The 23638-nt window shown below is 48.7% G+C and overlaps 1 long non-coding RNA gene across 2 annotated transcripts in view; it reads left to right on the forward strand.

Moving 5' to 3' along the window:
• The first annotated feature begins 4215 nt into the window (after positions 1 to 4215).
• LOC134928779 (uncharacterized) overlaps positions 4216 to 23638 on the forward strand; it is a 57752-nt gene continuing 38329 nt past the window's right edge. Inside the window, exons 1-4 of one of the 2 annotated variants that reach the window (XR_010178002.1) lie at positions 4216 to 4374; positions 7527 to 7668; positions 7760 to 7932; positions 18780 to 19623. This is a non-coding gene — a long non-coding RNA (uncharacterized LOC134928779). Of the gene's footprint in view, positions 4375 to 7526; positions 7669 to 7759; positions 7933 to 18779; positions 19624 to 23638 lie in introns of those variants that run through there. The other variant, XR_010178001.1, reaches the window with a different exon arrangement.

Consider the following 23638-nt stretch of genomic DNA (forward strand, 5'->3'; position numbering starts at 1 on the left):
TCCCTGACACTCCCAGAAAACGGTCAGTTACCACCCACAAAAGTCCTCTTCCTGTCAATCAGCATGCAAATGGCTGTGCGATCGAAATTTTTGCACCAGCCTATCGATGGTCGGTGATGCCTATTGTTGTTTGGCGATGAGCGGAAGCATTGAGGTGCATTCGCATGCGCAGTCTATCGATATTTGCCCGTTGTGCGAAAATGCAAAGCAGGGAACAGGTCTGAATCGGGCCCCAAGTTCCAGAGTCTGGGGGAGCGGTAGAAGAACCTAGTAACGACCCTGGACATTAATGTAAACATTGGTCTTTTAATTAGCTGAAAGCTGGTCGTAGAAAGGGTGTTACCGTAAACTGTAATTCTATTAGGAGCCTCCAGAGCTGGCGTTGGCTTTATTACATGTTACAGAAATCCTAGCTGACGAGTAAGATAATTATTTATAGCAGAGCTTGCTTGCGTTAAGACTTATAAAACACAAATTCCTAATGAGCGTCTAGATAACATCAAAACTCACAGATTATAAGGCGTGATCTGAGAACTCATCATTTACACAGATAGGATTTACAGTAGGCTCTAAATATACAGCGTAAGCATTGCCTGTAAATGATGAAGTTCATTTTCATAGAAACGTATATTTATTTATATGATTGTCAGACGTGTATTATGGGACAGATAAATAGCCCTGAACTCATGGTCAGGTCACAGTTATAAAACAGTTTTCTGAGTCTTCCTAATTCTTTATGATTATTGCTTGCGGAAAACATTTGAAACAACGTTGAACTGGTTTATTCTTTATTTACACGCCATCAAAGCTTATTTGAAAACAGATAAAGCTAACCTGTAATTATATGATTGCAAAATCATAGTAATGTGCTGTTGTTCCCGGCCGCAAAACCCTGCACTGAGAGAATGTAATCTTGCTACAACAGAACACATCATTTAATATGTACTAGGTGCTTCATTGCGCCCTACGGGCGCTCTTCACACCGTCGGAAGGGGCTGCGCCCCTTTAACCCCTGCAAAGACGCGCGGCGTCAGGGAGGGGACACAGACGCGGGGCGTCGGGGAGGGGATACAAAGACGCGGGGCGGCGGGGAGGAGACAGAGACGCGGGGAGGGGACGCAGGGAGGGGACACAGACGCACGGCGGGGACACAGAGATGCAGGGCGGGGACACAGACGCAGGGCGGGGACACAGAGACACAGGGCGACAGGGAGGGGACACAGAGGCGGGGCGGCACGGAGGGTAGGCAGAGACGCGGGCGGCAGGGAGGGGAGGCAGAGACGGGACGCGAGGCGGCAGGGAGGGGAGGCAGAGACGCAGGGAGGGGACACAGATGCAGGATGGCAGGGAGGGGACACAGAGGCAGGGCTCCAGGGAGGGGACGCGGGGCGCCAGGGAGGGGACGCAGAGATGCGAGGCGCCAGGGAGGGGACGCAGAGACGCGGGCGCCAGGGAGGGGAGTAAGAGCCGCGGGGTGCCAGGGAGGGGACGCAGAGACGCGGGGCGGCAGGAAGGTGACGCAGAGTGGCAGGGAGGTGACGCAGAGACGCGGGGGCGGCAGGGAGGTGTCGCAGAGACGCGGGGCGGCAGGGAGGTGACGCAGAGACGTCGGGCGGCAGGGAGGTGACGTAGAGACGTGGGGCGGCAGGGAGGTGACGCGGGGAGGGGACACAGAGGCAGGTCGGGGATACAGAGACGCGGGGCGGTAGAGAGGGGGCGCAGAGGCGCGGGGCGGCAGTGAGGGGACGCAGAGCCGCGGGGAGGGAGGGGACGCAGAGGCGCGGGGAGGGAGGGGACGCAAAGGCGCGGGGAAGGAGGGAGGGGACGCAGAGGTGCGGGGAGGGAGGGGACGCAGAGGTGCGGGGAGGGAGGGAGGGGACGCAGAGGTGCGGGGAGGGAGGGGACGTTGAAGCGCGGGGAGGGAGGGGACGCGAGGCGCAGGGAGGGGACGCAGAAATGCGGGGTGCCAGGAAGGGGATGCAGAGGTGCGGGGAGGGAGGGAGGGGATGCAGAGGCGCGGGGAGGGAGGGGACGCAGAGGCGCGGGGAGGGAGGGGACGCAGAGACGCGGAGAGGGAGGGGACACAGAGGCGTGGGGTGGCAGGGAAGGGACGCAGAGGCGCGGGGCGGCAGGGAAGGGATGCAGAGAGGCGGGGCGGCAGGGAGGGGATGCAGAGAGGTGGAGCGGCAGGGAGGGGACGCAGAGAGGCGGAGCGGCATGGAGGAGACGCAGAGACGCAGGGATGGGACACAGACGCGGGGTGCCAGGAAGGGGATGCAGAGATGTGGGGTGCCAGGAAGGGGACGCAGAGACACGGGGTGCCAGGAAGGGGATGCTGAGACGCGGGGCGGCAGGGAGGGGACGCAGAGAGGTGGGGAGGCAGGGAGGGGAGGCAGAGACGTGGGCCGACAGGGAGGGGACGCAGAGATGGAACGAGGGGCGGCAGGAAGGGGAGGCAGAGACGCGGGGCGGCAGGGAGGGCCGCAGAGGCAGGGAGGAGATACAGAGACGCGGGGCGGTAGGGAGGGGGCGCAGATACGCGGGGCGGCAGGGAGGGGACGCAGAGATGCGGGCGGCAGGTAGGGGACGCAGAGATGTGGGCGGCATGGAGGGGACGCAGAGACGCGGGGCGCCAGGGAGGGGACGCAGAGACACGGGGCGCCAGGGAGGGGACGCAGAGACGCGGGGCGCCAGGGAGGGGAAGCAGAGACGCGGGGCGCCAGGGAGGGGACGCAGAGATGCGGGCGCCAGGGAGGGGGCGCAGAGACGCGGGCCGCCAGGAAGGGGACGCAGAGAGGCGGAGCGGCAGGGGGGGGACGCAGAGAAGCGGGGCGGCGGGGGGGGGCGCAGAGACGCGGTGCTGCCTGTGCACTCTCTCACCTGTTGGTGCAGCGGCCACAGTACTAGGCGTGCTGCCCCCCGTCTCTGGCTTGTGGAGAAGGCAGTCCAGGCATGTGGTGTGCAGTCCGGGTCTCTGGGGATGGTGGGAGGCAGCGTTGTGTTCGGTGTGCGGAGGAGGCGGCGGATGTCTGTACGCGGCGCAGGGATGGGAGGCAGAGACGGGACGCGGGGCGGCAGGGAGGGGAGGCAGAGACGCAGGGAGGGGACACAGAGGCAGGGCTCCAGGGAGGAGACGCAGAGACGCGGGGCACCAGGGAGGGGACGCAGAGACGTGGGGCGCCGGGGAGGGGACGCAGAGACGTGGGGCGCCGGGGAGGCGACGCAGAGACGCAGGGCGCCGGGGAGGGGACACAGAGACGCGGGGCGCCGGGGAGGGGACGCAGAGACGCGGGGCGCCGGGGAGGGGACGCAGAGACGCGGGGCGCCGGGGAGGGGACGCAGAAACGCGGGGCGGCGGGGAGGGGACGCAGAGACGCGGGGCGCCAGGGAGGGGATGCAGAAACGCGGGGCGCCGGGGAGGGGACGCAGAGACGCGGGGCAGCAGGGAGGGGACACAGAGGCAGGGAGGGGGATACAGAGACGCGGGGCGGTAGGGAGGGGGCGCAGAGACGCGGGGCGGCAGGGAGGGACGCAGAGGCGCGGGGCGGCGGGGGGGGGAGGGGGCGCAGAGACGCGGGGCGCCGGGGAGGGGACGCAGAGACGCGGGGAGGGGACACAGAGGCAGGGCTCAAGGGAGGGGACGGAGAGACGCGGGACAACAGGGAGGGGACGCAGAGACGCGGGGCGCAGGGGAGGGGACGCAGAGATGCGGGGTGCCGGGAAGGGGACGCAGAGACACGGGGCGCCGGGGAGGGGACGCAGAGACGTGGGGCGCCGGGGAGGGGACGCAGAGACGCGGGGCGGCAGGGAGGGGATGCAGAGACGCGGGGCGCCAGGGAGGGGATGCAGAAACGCGGGGCGCCGGGGAGGGGACGCAGAGACGCGGGGCAGCAGGGAGGAGACACAGAGGCAGGGAGGGGGATACAGAGACGCGGGGAAGCAGGGAGGGATGCAGAGGCGCGGGGCGACGCAGAGACGCGGGGTGGCAGGGGGGAGCGCAGAGACGTGGGGCGGCGGGGGGGGGCGCAGAGACGCGGGGCGGCCTGTGCACTCTCTCTCACCTGTGAAGTTGGTGCAGCGGCCACAGTACCAGGCGCGCTGTCCCCCGTCTCTGGCATGTGGAGAAGGCAGTCCGGGTCTCTGGGGATGGTGGGAGGCAGCGTGGTGTTCGGTGTGCGGAGGAGGCGGCGGGTGTCTGTACGCGGCGCAGGGAGAGCTATGAAGTCTTCTACTGCGCCACCCGTCGCTCCTGATGTGTATGGCGGCGGCAGTTACAGGCGCGGGTAACCGCACTGTCTTCATCCATTGTGCGGACGGCGTCTGGCGGGACAGTGGGTCCCAGGCGCGGCTGCAGTGCGGGAGCTGGCGCTGGAGGTGTGTGCAGGGCGGGATGTGTGGTGCGGGCTGCGGCTGTCTGGTCGGCCGTGGAGCGGCCGGCGGGGACCGGCCACCGTGTCCGTGCCGAGGATGGCTGCGGGAGGTGCTGGCTTGTGCGGCGGGTGGGATCGGTGGTGTGGGGTTAGGCTGGGCAGTGTGTGCTGGTGAGGTATGCAGGCGTCGGGGTGGGGGGTGTCTGGGCCATCCATGGCTGGATGTGGGAGCTGGTGGAGGTGGGGTTGGGGTGTGTGGTGCGGGTGTCAGTGGGGTGTAGGTGGCAAGGTAGGGGTCTATGGTCACCTGGCACTGTGGGGCGTCTGTGCCCTGGTGGCTTCTGGCTGGGGATGGTGGGGGGATTCTGTAGCTGCTGCTCCCGTTCTGCTAGTGGTGTGCTGGCACTGGGACAGAGCAGGAGCTGCTAACTCCGCCCACCACTGTGACTCCACCCACCACTGTGACTCCACCCAGCGTTAGAAATGCAGGCACAGAGTCACAGGGCAAATATATAGGAGATTACAGTGATACATTGTTCTATCCTGCAATTTACAAGATCCCAAGCAGTATAAGGATTTACTGTGGGGGAGAGCAAATTGGATCGATGATTTTGAGTGGATGACTGCGGTAATTGTAATTTATCAACAGTCATTTATCTAGCGCACACATATTCTGCAGCACTTTAAAGAGAAAATGTCAGTCATTCACATCTTAGCCTGCCCTAGAGGAGTTTACAAATTATGGGGTCTATTTACTAAGCCTTGGATGGAGATAAAGTACCAGCCAATCAGCTCCTTACTGCCATGTTACAAGCTGTGTTTGAAAATGATTGGCTTGCACTTTATCTCCCTTCACGTTATCTCCGTCCAAGGCTTTAGTAAATAGACCTTTATGTTTCCTATCACACACATACTTATCTTTTGTCAGAAGGCATTTAATCTACCTGTACAGATGTGTCCTTTTCTGTTGTGGCTGCGATGGTCAGAAATTTAACCCATGACCTCAAATATATGAATCAGTAATGCTAACCACTACGCCACCCATGCTGTTTTTAACGCTTGATGTCAGATTCATAGGTAGTTGAATGAAGATGTCAGGTGAAGAGTTTTTAGTAATTTAGGGGAGAGATGTACTAAGCAGTGAAAAGAGCGGAGAAGTGACCCAGTGGAGAAGTTGCCCATGGCAACCAATCAGCATTGAAGTAACATTTATAATTTGCATACTATAGAATTATACATAGCTGCTGATTGGTTGCCATGGGCAACTTCTCCACTGGCTCACTTCTACACTCTTACCACTGCTTAGTACATCTCCCCCATAAAGTAGAGAAGGGCAAGATTGTACCACACCTCTGTACTGGAAGAATTCCTCTCTGATACTTGAGAGTTTTAACATTCTTAATATTTATGATGAAGTTGCCCTTCTTGCAGATGACACAAATATACGCAACAGGGTAATTGGGGTAAACCAAATGTTTGCTAATCTACAGTAGTGACAAGTACACTCCAATAACACATGCACAGAAGGGAATTTACACATTTATGCATACTGTAGGTCTGGCTGATTCTGAATTGGCCGGATGTTGGACGGATCTCTCCTTGCATGGAATGGGTGCTTCTGGGAAGCAATTGGGTGGTTATGGTGCGTTCGCACGTAAGAGGTCCATCTTTTGTGATTGTCATGGGAGGGCCAATGACGTGTAGCCAGCATTTCGGCGTGATGCATACGGGGATGGGACCCCTGTCTCTGACATATTTCATGCACCCAGGTACAAGTGCGATACTAATGATGGTGGGTGCAGGTAAATATGGCTTCCCGCACTTACAGACACTTTTGCAGATTTATAAAGACACACACCAGCAGGTGACTCACACTATGAACAGCCCACGTGCTTAACTAGTGGTGTTGGTTTATTGATAGATAGCAGGTTACAGCCATACTTACTGTTATAAACTGTTTTTTCACAGAGCTGAGCTTCAGCAGAGCTTGGTGTAATACAGCTCACCAGCCGGTGAGTGTACTGTATGTAGATACTGGGTAGTGGTGCAGGAACACTGGAATCATTGTGGATTGCAGGTAATCGCAGGTCTTTCTAGAGCCAGTAGCGGATCTTGCCACGGGCAAGCAGGACTTTTGCCCGGGGCGCCGCCTTCCGGAGGGCGCCGCACCGTGGCAAGATCCGCCACTGCTGCCCGCTGTGTCCCCCGTCCGCCTCCGCTGCCCGCTGCCGTCCCCTTCCGCCTCCTGTGAAGGGAACTAGACGCTATGCGTCTAGTTTCCCTTCGTGGAGAGTAACTTTGCTGAGCGGTGCGCGATGACGTCATCGCGCACCGCACAGCAAAGGTCCTCTCCACGAAGGGAACTAGACGCATAGCGTCTAGTTTCCCTTCGTGGAGAGGACCTTTTGCTGTGCGGTGCGCGATGACGTCATCGCGCACCGCTCAGCATTCAAGCGGCGCTAGCAATGTACAGGGGGCATAACTGACCACGCCCCCTGTATTAGGACACGCCCCTTTTCCTGCCCGGGGCGCAGAGCGCCCTTGAACCGACCCTGTCTAGAGCCAAGTATAAGACATGTGCTCTAACACAGTCTCAATGTGGCTTCTGCACATGTTCAGTAGATATGTTGGTGGCCATCTTGGAATAGGGCATGAAGCCACCCAGGAGAACAGGAAGACTGGAGTCCGTGCAGTTGCACGCTCCTCTTTCAACCAAATTGTGCATGGCCTAAATCTTAAAACCTACTAGGAAAGACTGAAGGTTCTAAATATGTAAGGAGGAGGGAGATCACTGTAGATGTGAAATTAACAGAGTTTACTAGCTAGTGTCCATCATTTTCTGTGAACATAAATTCTGAGCTTATACTGTATATAGGAAAGCAAAACTTCTTCTGAAGGAAAAAAAAAAAAACTCTTTTGTGAACCCAAAAAATAGATTTACAAAGATGACAAGTTACCTCATAATACTGGACTGCAAACACCTGTAGAATTAGTGGAAAAATCAAGGCACTGAATTTAATTTGTAGAATAAACCTGTTGTTCTTTGTAAATTAACCCAGTTGATCGCCAAATTGGTATGAACTCCATGCTCGGCGCAGTAATCTGTCCATTCATGTTTCAATTACTTATACGCATCTCCTTTAATGGTCTAAACAGGCAGATATTGTACTCAAGGCTGCTGTGATTCAAGAAATTTTGGGACCCACTGCACTAAGAGCTACTGTAGCATCTTCCGTGAGACAAGAGGAACTCTAGTCCTGTCAGCCATGCTTTTAGCCACGATAGCCAGCTCAAAAAGGTATAGAGATTTGTCCACTCTCCACATTGGGATTGGCTGATGATAATAATAATAATAATAATAATAATACTATTTTACTTATATCCAATAGGACTTAAGGCGCTTGAACATTACATGAACATAATGCAGTCTAGAAACTATGGACATAACAAAGAGATTTAGCTTTGCATGGAATCCAGAAACCATGGCGAAAATACAGAGGTGTGACAGCCATTTTGGGTCATCAATTGCAAAGAATCTTCATCCTACACATGATGGATCCAGGTGAGGCAGCCATTTTAGGTGCACTACATAGGATTACACCGGGCAGGATAGGCAATATTTGGAAATGACGACACATAAGGCGAGGTCCTTGCATGTTTATCAGCACCATGCATTATCCATTCTACAGAGAGCACCAGACAAGGCAGCCATGTTGGGAGCATTATATTTGTTTGAGTGTGTTAATAAGCAATACAGGGAGATAAGACATACTGTATAAGGATAAAAGAAACATTGTACAGGAGGATTCAGAATGATATCTCGATGGACGGGATGCTGCCGATCAGAATACCGACAGCGGCCTCCCGACCATCTAAATACCAGGGCCGGATCTAGGGGGGGGCGAAAGGGGCGACCGCCCCCCCCTAACACAGTCATAGCCACGCCCACTTTTGAGCAGTAGAGAGCTCTCTTGGGAGAGCCTGAGGCAGAACGATGTGCTGCAGCTTATACCACAGCAGCACAGACGAGCCAGGAGAGCAAGGGTTACAGAGCATTTGCCCCTCACTTGCTGGTGTGTGGGTACTAGGGCTAATAAATACAATTACCCCATAGCACAGTCACATGTACATAGAACAATCACAAAGCTCTATCTCAGTCTCACTCAAAAAGTTCAGTCAGAATTGAGAGAGGAGGAGTTAGGATTGCAGATGGGAGGAGTTGGGACTGTAGAGGGAGGAGTCAAGATTAAACAGTAAACCGCCCCCCCCTAAAGAAAAATCTAGATCCGTCCCTGCTAAATACCAACAACCCCGCAGAAAGTACCCTAGACATCCCCTGCCCCTAACCCTAAAAAACTCCCCCCCCCCCTCCCCCCTGGTACCTAACCATAACTTTCCCGAGCCTGCACCCTAACCCCACGTCTAGTGCCTAAACCTACTCCTCCCCCCACATGCGCAGCGAGACGTAACCACATAACCACTTAGCGCTGTAAGAACGATCGGGATTCCGAGCATAGGCATTTTGACGCTGGGATTATGGCATCCGTTGTTTTTTTGAACCAGTTCTGTTTATTTTGTGTAAAGGATTTAATTTTATATTAAAAACCAACTTACAGAACATGCTGGAGAAGAGAATCTAGATTGTATAGGCAGCACAGAAACCTTACCTCAGATTTCAGCAGTAACGTTCTCATCTTGCAAGTACTGCCGAGCAGTCCTGCTCTCACCTGGTGAATCGAGTTCCTTTTACTGGCCGAATCATTATTTTATTGCCATGATGGGAATAACCGGTGATTAAATGTCATTGATGTAAAAAGCATTAAAGAAAGAGAAAGGAATTGGAAGGAGCTGCTGGCTGAAGCATCTAGGCCGGACCTTGTGCACGAGTGGATGTAATTACTGTGCCAGCATCAGCGTGGCTCCAGATTTAATTAAGTTTGAGGATTTTACTGGGCACTGTAATATTGATTGAGTGTAAAAACATTGCAGTACATCAGCCTAATGTAAGGAATGAAACAGACTAGAGTGAATCAAACTAAGTGATTGGGAGCCAGGCAGAGAAACAGCGTCAGCCCGTGAGCCGGCCACACGCATGGAGGCTTTCATTGGAGGCTTCGCAAACCTGTGTGTTTCTTCAAGCCCAAACAGGCCCAAAATCCTTGGATGTGAGATTTTAAAATGATCACTTGAGCTCATGAAAATCTGGATCAGATCGAAATTTGATTGTAACTGGTGGAAAAATCAGGTGTCTGAATACCTTGTTGGTCGATGTCCATTAGGGCGCAGATGGTATTGCCCTCAGTTCTGGAAATGGATTTATCTGTACAGGATAAGATGGATCAGTATAAGAAATAGATGGATCAGTACAAGAAATAGATGGATCAGTATAAGAAATAGATGGATCAGTACCAGAAATAGATGGATCAGTATAAGAAATAGATGGATCAGTATAAGAAATAGATGGATCAATACAAGAAATAGATGGATCAGTATAAGAAATAGATGGATCAGTATAAGAAACAGATGGATCAGTATAAGAAATAGATGGATCAGTATAAGAAATAGATGGATCAGTATAAGAAATAGATGGATCAATACAAGAAATAGATGGATCAGTACCAGAAATAGATGGATCACTATAAGAAATAGATGGATCTGTACAAGAAATAGATGGATCAGTACAAGAAATAGATGTATCAGTATAAGAAATAGATGGATCACTATAAGAAATAGATGGATCAGTATAAGAAATAGATGGATCAGTATAAGAAATAGATGGATCTGTACAAGAAATAGATGGATCAGTACAAGAAATAGATGTATCAGTATAAGAAATAGATGGATCACTATAAGAAATAGATGGATCAGTACCAGAAACAGATGGATCACTATAAGAAATAGATGGATCTGTACAAGAAATAGATGGATCAGTACCAGAAATAGATGGATCACTATAAGAAATAGATGGATCTGTACAAGAAATAGATGGATCAGTACAAGAAATAGATGTATCAGTATAAGAAATAGATGGATCACTATAAGAAATAGATGGATCAGTACCAGAAATAGATGGATCAGTATAAGAAACAGATGGATCAGTATAAGAAATAGATGGATCAGTATAAGAAATAGATGGATCAGTATAAGAAATAGATGGATCACTATAAGAAATAGATGGATCAGTATAAGAAATAGATGGATCAGTATAAGAAATAGATGGATCTGTACAAGAAATAGATGGATCAGTACAAGAAATAGATGTATCAGTATAAGAAATAGATGGATCACTATAAGAAATAGATGGATCAGTATAAGAAATAGATGGATCAGTATAAGAAATAGATGGATCTGTACAAGAAATAGATGGATCAGTACAAGAAATAGATGTATCAGTATAAGAAATAGATGGATCACTATAAGAAATAGATGGATCAGTATAAGAAATAGATGGATCAGTACCAGAAATAGATGTATCAGTATAAGAAATAGATGGATCACTATAAGAAATAGATGGATCAGTATAAGAAATAGATGGATCAGTATAAGAAATAGATTGATCAGTATAAGAAATAGATGGATCAGTACCAGAAATAGACGGATCAGTACAAGAAATAGATGGATCAGTATAAGAAATAGATGGATCAGTATAAGAAATAGATGGATCAGTATAAGAAATAGATGGATCACTATAAGAAATAGATGGATCAGTATAAGAAATAGATGGATCAGTATAAGAAATAGATGGATCAGTATAAGAAATAGATGGATCTGTACAAGAAATAGATGGATCAGTATAAGAAATAGATGGATCAGTATAAGAAATAGATGGATCAGTATAAGAAATAGATGGATCAGTACCAGAAATAGATGTATCAGTATAAGAAACAGATGTATCAGTATAAGAAATAGATGAATCACTATAAGAAATAGATGGATCAATACGAGAAATAGATGGATCAATACGAGAAATAGATGGATCACTATAAGAAATAGATGGATCAATACAAGAAATAGATGGATCAATACGAGAAATAGATGGATCACTATAAGAAATAGATGGATCAATACAAGAAATAGATGGATCAATACGAGAAATAGATGGATCAATACGAGAAATAGATGGATCACTATAAGAAATAGATGGATCAATACAAGAAATAGATGGATCAATACGAGAAATAGATGGATCACTATAAGAAATAGATGGATCAGTATAAGAAATAGATGGATCTGTACAAGAAATAGATGGATCAGTACCAGAAATAGATGTATCAGTATAAGAAATAGATGGATCAGTATAAGAAATAGATGGATCAGTATAAGAAATAGATGGATCAATACGAGAAATAGATGGATCACTATAAGAAATAGATGGATCACTATAAGAAATAGATGGATCAGTATAAGAAATAGATGGATCTGTACAAGAAATAGATGGATCAGTATAAGAAATAGATGGATCACTATAAGAAATAGATGGATCTGTACAAGAAATAGATGGATCAGTACCAGAAATAGATGGATCAGTATAAGAAATAGATGGATCACTATAAGAAATAGATGGATCAGTACCAGAAATAGATGGATCAGTATAAGAAATAGATGGATCTGTACAAGAAATAGATGTATCAGTATAAGAAACAGATGTATCAGTATAAGAAATAGATGAATCACTATAAGAAATAGATGGATCAATACGAGAAATAGATGGATCACTATAAGAAATAGATGGATCAATACAAGAAATAGATGGATCAATACGAGAAATAGATGGATCACTATAAGAAATAGATGGATCACTATAAGAAATAGATGGATCAGTAAACGTTTTACTTTGAATTTCTGTCTTAAAATTGATCTCCATTCCTGGAAGTTGGGGGTTTAAGGGTATCCATGGATATGCAGAGGGGACTTAATTAGTAACTCAGTCAATTTAATTTAACCATTTTTATTTAAGCCATGGATATCCTTAAAACCTGGACTGTATTGGCAGAGTTTGGGAAACTCTGATTTAAAACATAGGTTCTTAAACTTAGCCATCAGGAAACCAAACAGTGCATGTTTTCGGACCAGAGCCGGCCCTAATCAATATGATGCCCTAGGCAAGATTTTGGCTGGTGCCCCCTTGCACAGACACAAGTTCCGCCTCTAACTCTGTACCCCTTTTCCAGCACCATCACCCCTCACCCATAGCAGTCCTCATTTTGGTGCTTCTACCCCCTATATTTTAAATAGGAACAGTGTGCACATTCGGAGTGCAGCCCAAAACGGTGCATGTTCTTGCTAGGAAGGGGCATGGCCACACAATAATACCCCAAGTTGCACAGTACTGCAACTTTATTCACATTATATCATACAATAGTGTCTCTTATTTACGTTACATCACACAGTAGTACCACGTTACTCCTCACAGTAGTGCCCCTTATTCACATTACACCACACCATATTGCTCTTTATTCACATTACCCCACACCATATTGCTATTTATATACATTAGACCACACAGTAGTGCTTTTTCTATACATTACGCCACAAAGTACTGTAGTACACCTTATACACATAATGCCACACATTAGTAATGCATTTCGTATGCAGATAGAGCCGCAGTCACACACAGAATATAGGCATGCTGCATATCATTTTAATCAGCAGAAGCTGCTTGTGCCCCTAGGCATTACAAATGCCCTAGGCATTTGCCTAGTTTGCCTATGCCTAGGGCCGGCTCTATGTTTTCCAGGTCTCCTCACGAAAGTGAAATAAATAGCTCCACCTGTGGATCTTTCAACATGTGTCAGTGAATGGGTTCAGTATGAGTTACCAATGGACGCGATGCCGATGGTCAGTATATCTACAGTGGCATCCCGTTCATCAGAATCCCAACAGCCCCCCATTAAGCCCCCTAACCCTCACCTTTTCCCTAACCCAAACCTTCCTTGTGGGTGTCTAACCCTAACCCTCCCCGGTGGTGCTTAACCCTAACCCTCCCCACTTGGTGCCTAACCCTAACCCTCCCTTACTCGCTGCCTCAACCTAACCCTTCCCATTGGGTGCCTAACCCTAACCTTCCCTTCTATGTGCCTAACCCTAACCTTCCGTCCCTGGTCAATAACCTTCCCGTGGCTACACCCTAACCCTAACCGCCCTTCTGCTGTCTAAACCTAGCCCCCTCCGGCGGGGCAGGATGGCAGCCAACGAGTCTCGCTGTCCGAATGATTGGGATACCGGTTGTCGGTATTTTGATGCCGGCATTCTACAGGCATTTGTGTCCTCCCTCGGGATCCCGGCGGTCGATATCCCGTTCGTCAGGAAGCTAACTGCTTCCCCAGAGAGTAATGACCACACCTGTGCACCTGCTAAGTGACCTGAAAAACATTAACTCTTTTAAGGCATGAGGACCAAATTTGAGAACCAGTGACTTCGAATATGCCATCCTGCCCACTGAACAGAGGCGTATCTAGGGTAGGGCGAGTGGGGCACGTGCCCTGGGCGCCTTGGCAGGCCCAGGAGAGGGGGCCGCCGCCGGCATCCAGGGCATCATGCCCCACTCGCCCCCGTCAACCCTAAATGTGAGGGGAGGAGAGCGCAGCGTCTCTCCCTCCCCTCACCGCCGCTGCCAGCACTAGCAGCGCTGCCAGCAGCGCTGTTGTGTCCGGTCTCCGGCGCTAGCCAATCAAAGCTTGCGGACCGGCTCCTGATTGGCTGCCGGTCCGCGAGCTCTGATTGGCTAGCGAACCGGCGCCAGACAGCCGCCGGAGACCTGGAGCGGTGAGGGGAAGGAGAGGCGCTGCGCTGCGCTCTCCTCCCCTCACATAACAACAAGCCAGCGGCCAGTGAGAGACGGGGGGGGGTCCGGCGGCACGGGGGGGTCCGGCGGCACAGTGGGGCAAGTATCTGGCACCAAGTGGAGCCTGGCACTGTGGGGCATGTATCTGGCACTGTGGGGCAATGTAACTGGCACTGTGGGGCAATGTATCTGGCAATGTAACTGGCACTGTGGGGCAATGTAACTGGCACTGTGGGGCAATGTATCTGGCACTGTGGGGCAATGTAACTGGCACTGTGGGGCATTGTATCCGGCACTGTGGGGCAATGTAACTGGCACTGAGTGGTGCATGTATCTGGCACTGTGGGGCAATGTATCTGGCACTGTGGGGCATGTATCCGGCACTGTGGGGCATTGTATCCGGCACTGTGGGGCAATGTAACTGGCACTGTGGGGCATGTATCTGGCACTGTTGGGCATTGTATCCGGCACTGTGGGGCAATGTAACTGGCACTGAGTGGGGCATGTATCTGGCACTGTGGGGCAATGTATCTGGCACTGAGTGGGGCATGTATCTGGCACTGTGGGGCAATGTATCTGGCACTGTGGGGCAATGTATCTGGCACTGTGGGGCAATGTAACTGGCACTGTGGGGCAATGTAACTGGCACTGTGGGGCAATGTAACTGGCACTGAGTGGGGCATGTATCTGGCACTGTGGGGCATGTATCTGGCACTGTGGGGCAATGTATCCGGCACTGTGGGGCAATGTATCCGGCACCGTGGGACATGTATCCGGCACTGTGGGGCAATGTAACTGGCACTGTGGGGCATGTATCCGGCACTGTGGGGCAATGTAACTGGCACTGTGGGCCATTTTCAGTGGCCACACCCATTCTGGAGCATAGCCACACCCCTTCTGGTGTGTGGCCACGCCCATTTTTTCGTTGCGCGCCTTCGACGCGAGCACATGCTTCTTTATGTGTGTTTTTTTTTTGGGGGGGGCGCCATTTTCCATCTTGCCCTGGGCTCCGAAAACCCTAGTTACGCCTCTGCCACTGAAATACTACTGGCTAATATAAATGAGTAAGTCCATCTTTTGGAAGGGTTATGATATGAATTGTGCATTCTCTCTAACCAGCTTTTGTTTCATGTGGAAATACTATCCCAAAGTACATTATATGCGGTATACCTCTATCAGTTTAACAATTATTGCTTCTCTGAGACAGGATCCTGTCTACGAACTCCTATCTCAATTTACTGCAGTGCCGAGGACGAGTGGGACTTGTCCTCAGCATTTTGCATGCACATCACATTCATTTTGCTATTGGAATGAGTTGTTATACCAGGCCAATAGTTCCATTTTTGGTTATTAAGTAATTTGTATTTTGCTACTTAGCTCAAAATCTCCATAAAATCCCTGTTAGTCAGCTAACCTAAAATGAACTCATTGTACGGCGAGAGTTGTGTTTTAATAGCTTAATTCTATTTTGCATATTAGCCTGCTATTAGCTAAGTTTCTGTGCCAATCATGTTTTATTTGTTTGCAATATACATGTTCTCATTATTCTGTACTTATGTTTAATTCAAACTGGCAGTGATTAAATTTTTTGTGTATAAAAAAAAAAAAATCTAAAACAATAAATTCCATTTACCGTCAGTGAGCCCTGAAGTTACTGCAGAGCTGGTTTTAAGAACAGAAAAAATATATAATAATGTTATATATAGAGTATATATATATATATATATATATATATATTATTATATATTAGCTTTTCTCACCTTTGTCTTACCGGGTAAGTGAGAAAATGTGGCAAAGTCCAATATGAGCTAGGTCAAGCTGATCGGACATCAAAAAGTTTGGAAACAGCAGAGGCAAATGAAAACTGTGTGTGTACTCCAGCTGGCAGCACTGCTGGGAGAACATCCAAAATAAGTCACTGTTCTGTACAGAACATCACACTCCTCGTCTCTCTACACATTGTTCCTCTCTATGAATAAGCAGAGGAGCTCATGAAAATGACTCAGACGTTCTAAGTAAAGTAACGTTTCCCTGTGCCAGAGCACCGGAGATTATTTCATTATGCAAACTTGTGGCTAACTCTATGCTGAGTTGAATATCAGCCATTTAAAAAAAGACATTATTTTATAATTGCATCTGTAGAATCGATGCTACCATTTGCCTAGTGCAGAGTTTCTCAAACACGGTCCTCAAGACACCACAAACGGTCCAGGTTTTAGGCATACTTGCCTACTCTCCCGGAAGCTGCGGGAGGCTCACGTTTTTTGGGGTAGCCCCTCGCACCCCCGGAAGAATAGGCAGGTCCCCCGCATCCTGCTCGCACCCTAGTGATGCGGGCAGGATGAAGACACACTCTCCCGTATTCATGGGTCCATGTGGAGGGGAAGGGGTTCAAATGATGCGAATCACTCATTTTAGCCCTGCCCCTTCCCACGGACCCGCAAATCGCTGCATTTTTTCCGATCTGGGGGCGGGGCTTGATTATGTCACAGCCTGGCCCCCCGAAGTCTCCTACATTGACTCCTCTCCGGGCTTCTCCCGGAGAGGAGAAACTGAAAGTAGGTAAGTATGGTTTTAGGTATATCCATGGCTTAGCACAGGTGGTTAAATCAAATTGACTGAGGTATTAATTAAGTCACCTGTGGTCAAGCATGGATATACCTAAAACCTGGACCGTTGAAGTGCCTTGAGGACCATGTTTGAGAACCTCTGGCCTAGGGTGTCAACCGTTATGAGGGCACCTAAAACACTGGGGGAAGGGAAAGATGTATCAGGCCTTGGAGAGAGTAAAAGTAAGTACCAACCAATCATATGTCATTTTTCAAACACAGCCTGTAAAAAGTCAGTTAAAAGCTGATTGGTTGGTACTTTATCTCTCTCCAGTTTATCTTTCTCCAAGGCTTGATACATCTTACACTGGAAGAGTAACAGATGCTGCCGTTCCATGTCTTTGATGGGCTTGGAGTGCCACAGCCAAGCTCCACACTAATACTCTCCCATCCACACTGGGCCGTCATTCCAGGATTAACCTTCGTGCAGGACCACCCTTCTGCTACCATTTGCTAAGTCTAGAAGCACCAGGGGTGAGGCGCCGCTGCCAGGGATTGAAAGAGGCATCCCAGTCCTGTCATTGAGTAGCTGTCCAAGTAAATCTGAAAAAGAAAGGTGGCATGCCTTGTTTTAACTAGCGATGTGCGGTTCAGTTCTCCAGAAATCTGAATCCACCCGAATTTTGTGGATCTGAACCAAACCAAATCGCCAGAAGATCTGAACCGAGGCCCGGTTCGGAACGTCTTGTGTTCGGAATTCGGATTTTTAATTATTTTCATAATTTTTTAATGATTTTTTTTTATAAAAATTTTTAATCGATTTTTAAATAAATCAAAAACTGAATCCAAACCAAAACACTTGAGGGTGGTTTTGCCAAAACCAAAACACTATGACGAATTAAACCCAAAACTCAGGGGTCCGTGCATATCTCTAGTTTTAACATCTTACCGAAGCTTTATTGGTATGTTTTACACAGAGACAAGCAAATCTCCGACGGTCCTTTTTGTTGGGTGTTTAGCAATATTTAACAGTTGCATTTAGATAAAGCAATCAAAAATATTTTATTTATTATAGCATATATTTGAAATGTATAACTAGTTTTAGCAAAGTAGTAAAAGATTTGTCTTTATTGCGTTTACCTGAAAGACCTGTCTATAAAAGATTGGTGGTCATTCCGAGTTGTTCGCTCGCAAGCTGCTTTTAGCAGCTTTGCACACGCTAAGCCGCCGCCTACTGGGAGTGAATCTTAGCATATTAAAATTGCGAACGAAAGATTAGCAGAATTGCGAATAGACACTTCTTAGCAGTTTCTGAGTAGCTCCAGACTTACTCGGCATCTGCGTTCAGTTCAGTGCTTGTCGTTCCTGGTTTGACGTCACAAACACACCCAGCGTTCGCCCAGACACTCCTCCGTTTCTCCTGCCACTCCCGCGTTTTTCCCAGAAACGGTAGCGTTTTTTCACACACTCCCATAAAACGGCATGTTTCCGCCCAGAAACACCCACTTCCTGTCAATCACATTACGATCACCAGAACGAAGAAAAAACCTCGTAATGCCGTGAGTAAAATTCCTAACTGCATAGCAAATTTACTTGGCGCAGTCGCACTGCGGACATTGCGCATGCGCATTAGCGACTATTCGCTCCGTTGCAACAAAAAAATAACGAGCGAACAACTCGGAATGACCCCCTTTGTCTGACTGAAAAGCAACATTATTAAAAGACATTTTCTGTGTGAAAGTCCGGTACGGCTGATCCTGTATGAGCTTTGCTGTAACATTTTGCTCAGAAATAACAGTGTGGTGTTTAGGACTAGGTGACCTTAAACATGGGTTCATCGAACAGGAGAAATAGTTCTCAACAGTTGTTTATGTCAGAGGTGCGTAATCCCAAACCTAGGTCTCCAGGGATTGTTTTTGCAGCACCTTTATTGTCAAATATGCGGTATATTGTTTATGTGTCGCCTTTTCAGCTTTGCGGTCCTTGCTGCTCATTAATTCACCTTCCGCAACAGCAAAAAACAGGATACAGTGTTATGCACAAGTTTTCCTAAAAAAAAATTTTTTTTTGTTTTAGTTTTTGCAGTCTCGAATTAAAGATTAAAGGGTCTGAACCAGCGAATATCTGCAAACTACATATGCGCCACAGAATGCATTCGCTAATGGATGGAATATTGAAAGTATGGACAGATTGATCCGTCCATTGGGCGTTTCTGGGAGGTGACTGTTAAGACTCTTTTGCATACTTGCCTACCCTCCCAGGACAACTGGGAGGCTACTGAAAATCGGATGGCACTACCAGGCCCCGGAGAGGCGGGCAAGTCTCCTGCATATCCCTCCAGCCCTCCACAACCCACTTCGGCCACCCACAATAGAGCACAAATGGGCAGGCCGAGGGGACCCGATGACGTGATTCGTACTGAATCATGTTATCATAGCCCTGCCCCCCGCTATACAGTGCCTGTGGATGGTTAATCACTGAGGGGCGAAAGTTTTGCCACTGATGGTGGAGACTCACTGGGGACATCGTAGAATTATAGAATTCTATAGGGACTGTTCTGCTGTTGGTCCGCAGCAGATATCGGAGACGTCTTCTGCAGATTTTTTCAATATGGTGTCTGGATGATAGGTCAAAAGTCAATGAGTTGAGCAGCACATAGAGGTTGATGTATCAAGCAATGAAAAAAGCCTATAGTACCCAATCAGCATTGAGGTAGCATTTTATCAAGTACATTCTATGAAATGATAGGTAGAAGTTGGTTGGTTGCTATGGGGAACTTCTCCACTGGTCTACTTCTCCTCTCTTTTCACTGTTTTATACATCAACCCCTTACTCCCAGCTAGTTGGTGTTTTAGGGTGAAATAAATGAAACGTTCTGTAATAATGTGACGCACATATTTATGACTGTGTATAGGCATCTACAGGCATAGATGAGATATTGCATAAAAAAACCTTTCTCTTAGTGTTGGGATTATTAGAAAACACGTGTGTGACAGGTTGTTGATAGCGCCCGGTGCTAAGACTGACTCACTGTATAATAATATTCTGCTGACAACTTCAGACCGCACAGCTGGTGACGTCAGTGCCGTGACATAACAAATCCCAGCATAACCTGTCGCTAGAGAACTGTCACTGAGTCATGATTTGATCTGGCGCTACTCCAGGGGTTCTCTGGTCAGAGGAACGTGTTCTGCATCCAATTGCTTGCCCATATTGAAGGTGTTTTCAAAAATGGGTGATGCACACATTGGGATGACTATTGACTAACGATGATTAACAACCATCCATGGTTAACCATTGAGGGGCAATAGTTTTGCCATTGATGTCAGGGCCATCTTAACAGCAGTGTGGGTCCCTGGGCACAGAAATGCACTGGGCCCCCTACCCATCCTCCAGCAGGAGGGGTGGGAGGTGCTATCAGCTTTGATGTCCGACGGGCGGTAGGGGGTGTTCTATCTTCCGCTCGGCATGTAGGACCTGGAGCAGTAATCTCCTCTAAAAACTACTTTACTGCACAGATGGGGTCAGAGGGAGAACACTAAACTGTAAAAGAGGGCTTTGGGCTAAATGAAGGGGCCCTGGTACATGACTTCCAGGGTGGTAGGGGGTGTTTAATACATAGGGTAGTGGTGGATAGTGGAGTGGGATTAATAATCATAATTTTCCGGTGGGAGGGCAGCTTGCTTGACTGCACATATCCCAAGTTCCTGAAAATAGATTTCTTAGCTTTGAATGGTAAAAAAAAACTAGAGTCTCACCTTTCAGGAGGTACAGAGACTTGGGGATCAGAGTTCAGGAGCCAGAGCAATCCACCAAGGAAAATATAAAACTGCATACCAGGCTTGTGGAGCTGGAGTAGGGACCAGCTGCTGGAAGGCTGATATCTCTGGTTCTGGGCATAGCAGAAACAAGGTGTCAGTGTCCACCAAAAGGAGAGAGTCCCAGCTTTTGGAGCATATACTCAGAAAAACTCTTAGTAAGACAGAACCTGAGAAATCTGTCTGGGAAGAGCAATTAACAGGCTTGGATGGGGACCACTGCTTTGAAGTAGGATATCTCCGGTTCCCCAGGGCCGATTTTCAAACATCTGGTACCCCTGGAAAGAGGGGACCCTCAGCTATCAGCCTAGGGCCCTTATACTCCTGGAGACCTTGGGCAAGTGCCCATTGAGCCCATATGAAACAAACGGCCCTGATTGATGGCGCAGATCCAATTGTTGCAGCACAGAGCCCTGCAATTATTATTATTTTTTCTCCCTGACACCATAAAACAAAGCCTAGCTCCACCCCCTGATGCAATTCATGAAGCCACACCTCCAGTTCTGATTGGCCCGCAACCTGGTGAGTAATAGAGCAGGGATGGCCATCATCAATGGTCATCCTTCATACCATTGAGGTTAACCACCAATGGTACCATCAATGGTGACCATTGATGCCAATACCTATTCACACATATTAAAATGCAGTATCCGCCTGGTTTGACCAGCATCCACCTTGAAGAAGTTGCACAGGATCAAGGAAAAGCGAATAAGGTAATATGCAGCAACATCAGGAGCCGGAAGTGAGGTTACGTGCTACAGCGAACACATTATAAATATATAACATAGCACTACATACATTTAGGATTAGCTTCTTACCCTTATGTACTATTACCACTGAACTACATTAACATTATTACAGCTGCAACAAGAACTACGCTCAGATGATGAATAGTGTATGAATTAGGCCCATCAAATAACAATAGTGTAGAGAATATCCAGAGTAGAGATGAGCGCCTGAAATTTTTCGGGTTTTGTGTTTTGGTTTTGGGTTCGGTTCCGCGGCCGTGTTTTGGGTTCGACCGCGTTTTGGCAAAACCTCACCGAATTTTTTTTGTCGGATTCGGGTGTGTTTTGGATTCGGGTGTTTTTTTAAAAAAACAATAAAAAACAGCTTAAATCATAGAATTTGGGGGTCATTTTGATCCCATATTATTATTAACCTCAAAAACCATAATTTCCACTCATTTTCAGTCTATTCTGAATACCTCACACCTCACAATATTATTTTTAGTCCTAAAATTTGCACCAAGGTCGCTGGATGACTAAGCTAAGCGACACTAGTGGCCGACACAAACACCTGGCCCATCTAGGAGTGGCACTGCAGTGTCACGCAGGATGTCCCTTCCAAAAAACCCTCCCCAATCAGCACATGACGCAAAGAAAAAAAGAGGCGCAATGAGGTAGCTGACTGTGTGAGTAAGATAAGCGACCCTAGTGGCCGACACAAACACCGGGCCCATTTAGGAGTGGCACTGCAGTGTCACGCAGGATGTCCCTTCCAAAAAACCCTCCCCAATCAGCACATGACGCAAAGAAAAAAAGAGGCGCAATGAGGTAGCTGACTGTGTGAGTAAGATTATCGACCCTAGTGGCCGACACAAACACCGGGCCCATTTAGGAGTGGCACTGCAGTGTCACGCAGGATGTCCCTTCCAAAAAACCCTCCCCAATCAGCACATGACGCAAAGAAAAAAAGAGGCGCAATGAGGTAGCTGACTGTGTGAGTAAGATTAGCGACCCTAGTGGCCGACACAAACACCGGGCCCATTTAGGAGTGGCACTGCAGTGTCACGCAGGATGTCCCTTCCAAAAAACCCTCCCCAATCAGCACATGACGCAAAGAAAAAAAGAGGCGCAATGAGGTAGCTGACTGTGTGAGTAAGATTAGCGACCCTAGTGGCCGACACAAACACCGGGCCCATTTAGGAGTGGCACTGCAGTGTCACGCAGGATGTCCCTTCCAAAAAACCCTCCCCAATCAGCACATGACGCAAAGAAAAAAAGAGGCGCAATGAGGTAGCTGACTGTGTGAGTAAGATTAGCGACCCTAGTGGCCGACACAAACACCGGGCCCATTTAGGAGTGGCACTGCAGTGTCACGCAGGATGTCCCTTCCAAAAAACCCTCCCCAAACAGCACATGACGCAAAGAAAAATAAAAGAAAAAAGAGGTGCAAGATGGAATTGTCCTTGGGCCCTCCCACCCACCCTTATGTTGTATAAACAAAACAGGACATGCACACTTTAACCAACCCATCATTTCAGTGACAGGGTCTGCCACACGACTGTGACTGATATGACGGGTTGGTTTGGACCCCCCTCAAAAAAGAAGCAATTAATCTCTCCTTGCACAAACTGGCTCTACAGAGGCAAGATGTCCACCTCATCATCACCCTCCGATATATCACCGTGTACATCCCCCTCCTCACAGATTATCAATTCGTCCCCACTGGAATCCACCATCTCAGCTCCCTGTGTACTTTGTGGAGGCAATTGCTGCTGGTCAATGTCTCCGCGGAGGAATTGATTATAATTCATTTTAATGAACATCATCTTCTCCACATTTTCTGGATGTAACCTCGTACGCCGATTGCTGACAAGGTGAGCGGCGGCACTAAACACTCTTTCGGAGTACACACTTGTGGGAGGGCAACTTAGGTAGAATAAAGCCAGTTTGTGCAATGGCCTCCAAATTGCCTCTTTTTCCTGCCAGTATAAGTATGGACTGTGTGACGTGCCTACTTGGATGCGGTCACTCATATAATCCTCCACCATTCTTTCAATGGTGAGAGAATCATATGCAGTGACAGTAGACGACATGTCCGTAATCGTTGTCAGGTCCTTCAGTCCGGACCAGATGTCAGCATCAGCAGTCGCTCCAGACTGCCCTGCATCACCGCCAGCGGGTGGGCTCGGAATTCTGAGCCTTTTCCTCGCACCCCCAGTTGCGGGAGAATGTGAAGGAGGAGATGTTGACAGGTCGCGTTCCGCTTGACTTGACAATTTTCTCACCAGCAGGTCTTTCAACCCCAGCAGACTTGTGTCTGCCGGAAAGAGAGATCCAAGGTAGGCTTTAAATCTAGGATCGAGCACGGTGGCCAAAATGTAGTGCTCTG

The sequence above is a fragment of the Pseudophryne corroboree genome, chromosome 5 (assembly GCF_028390025.1).
Source record: "Pseudophryne corroboree isolate aPseCor3 chromosome 5, aPseCor3.hap2, whole genome shotgun sequence".
NCBI lineage: Eukaryota > Metazoa > Chordata > Amphibia > Anura > Myobatrachidae > Pseudophryne > Pseudophryne corroboree.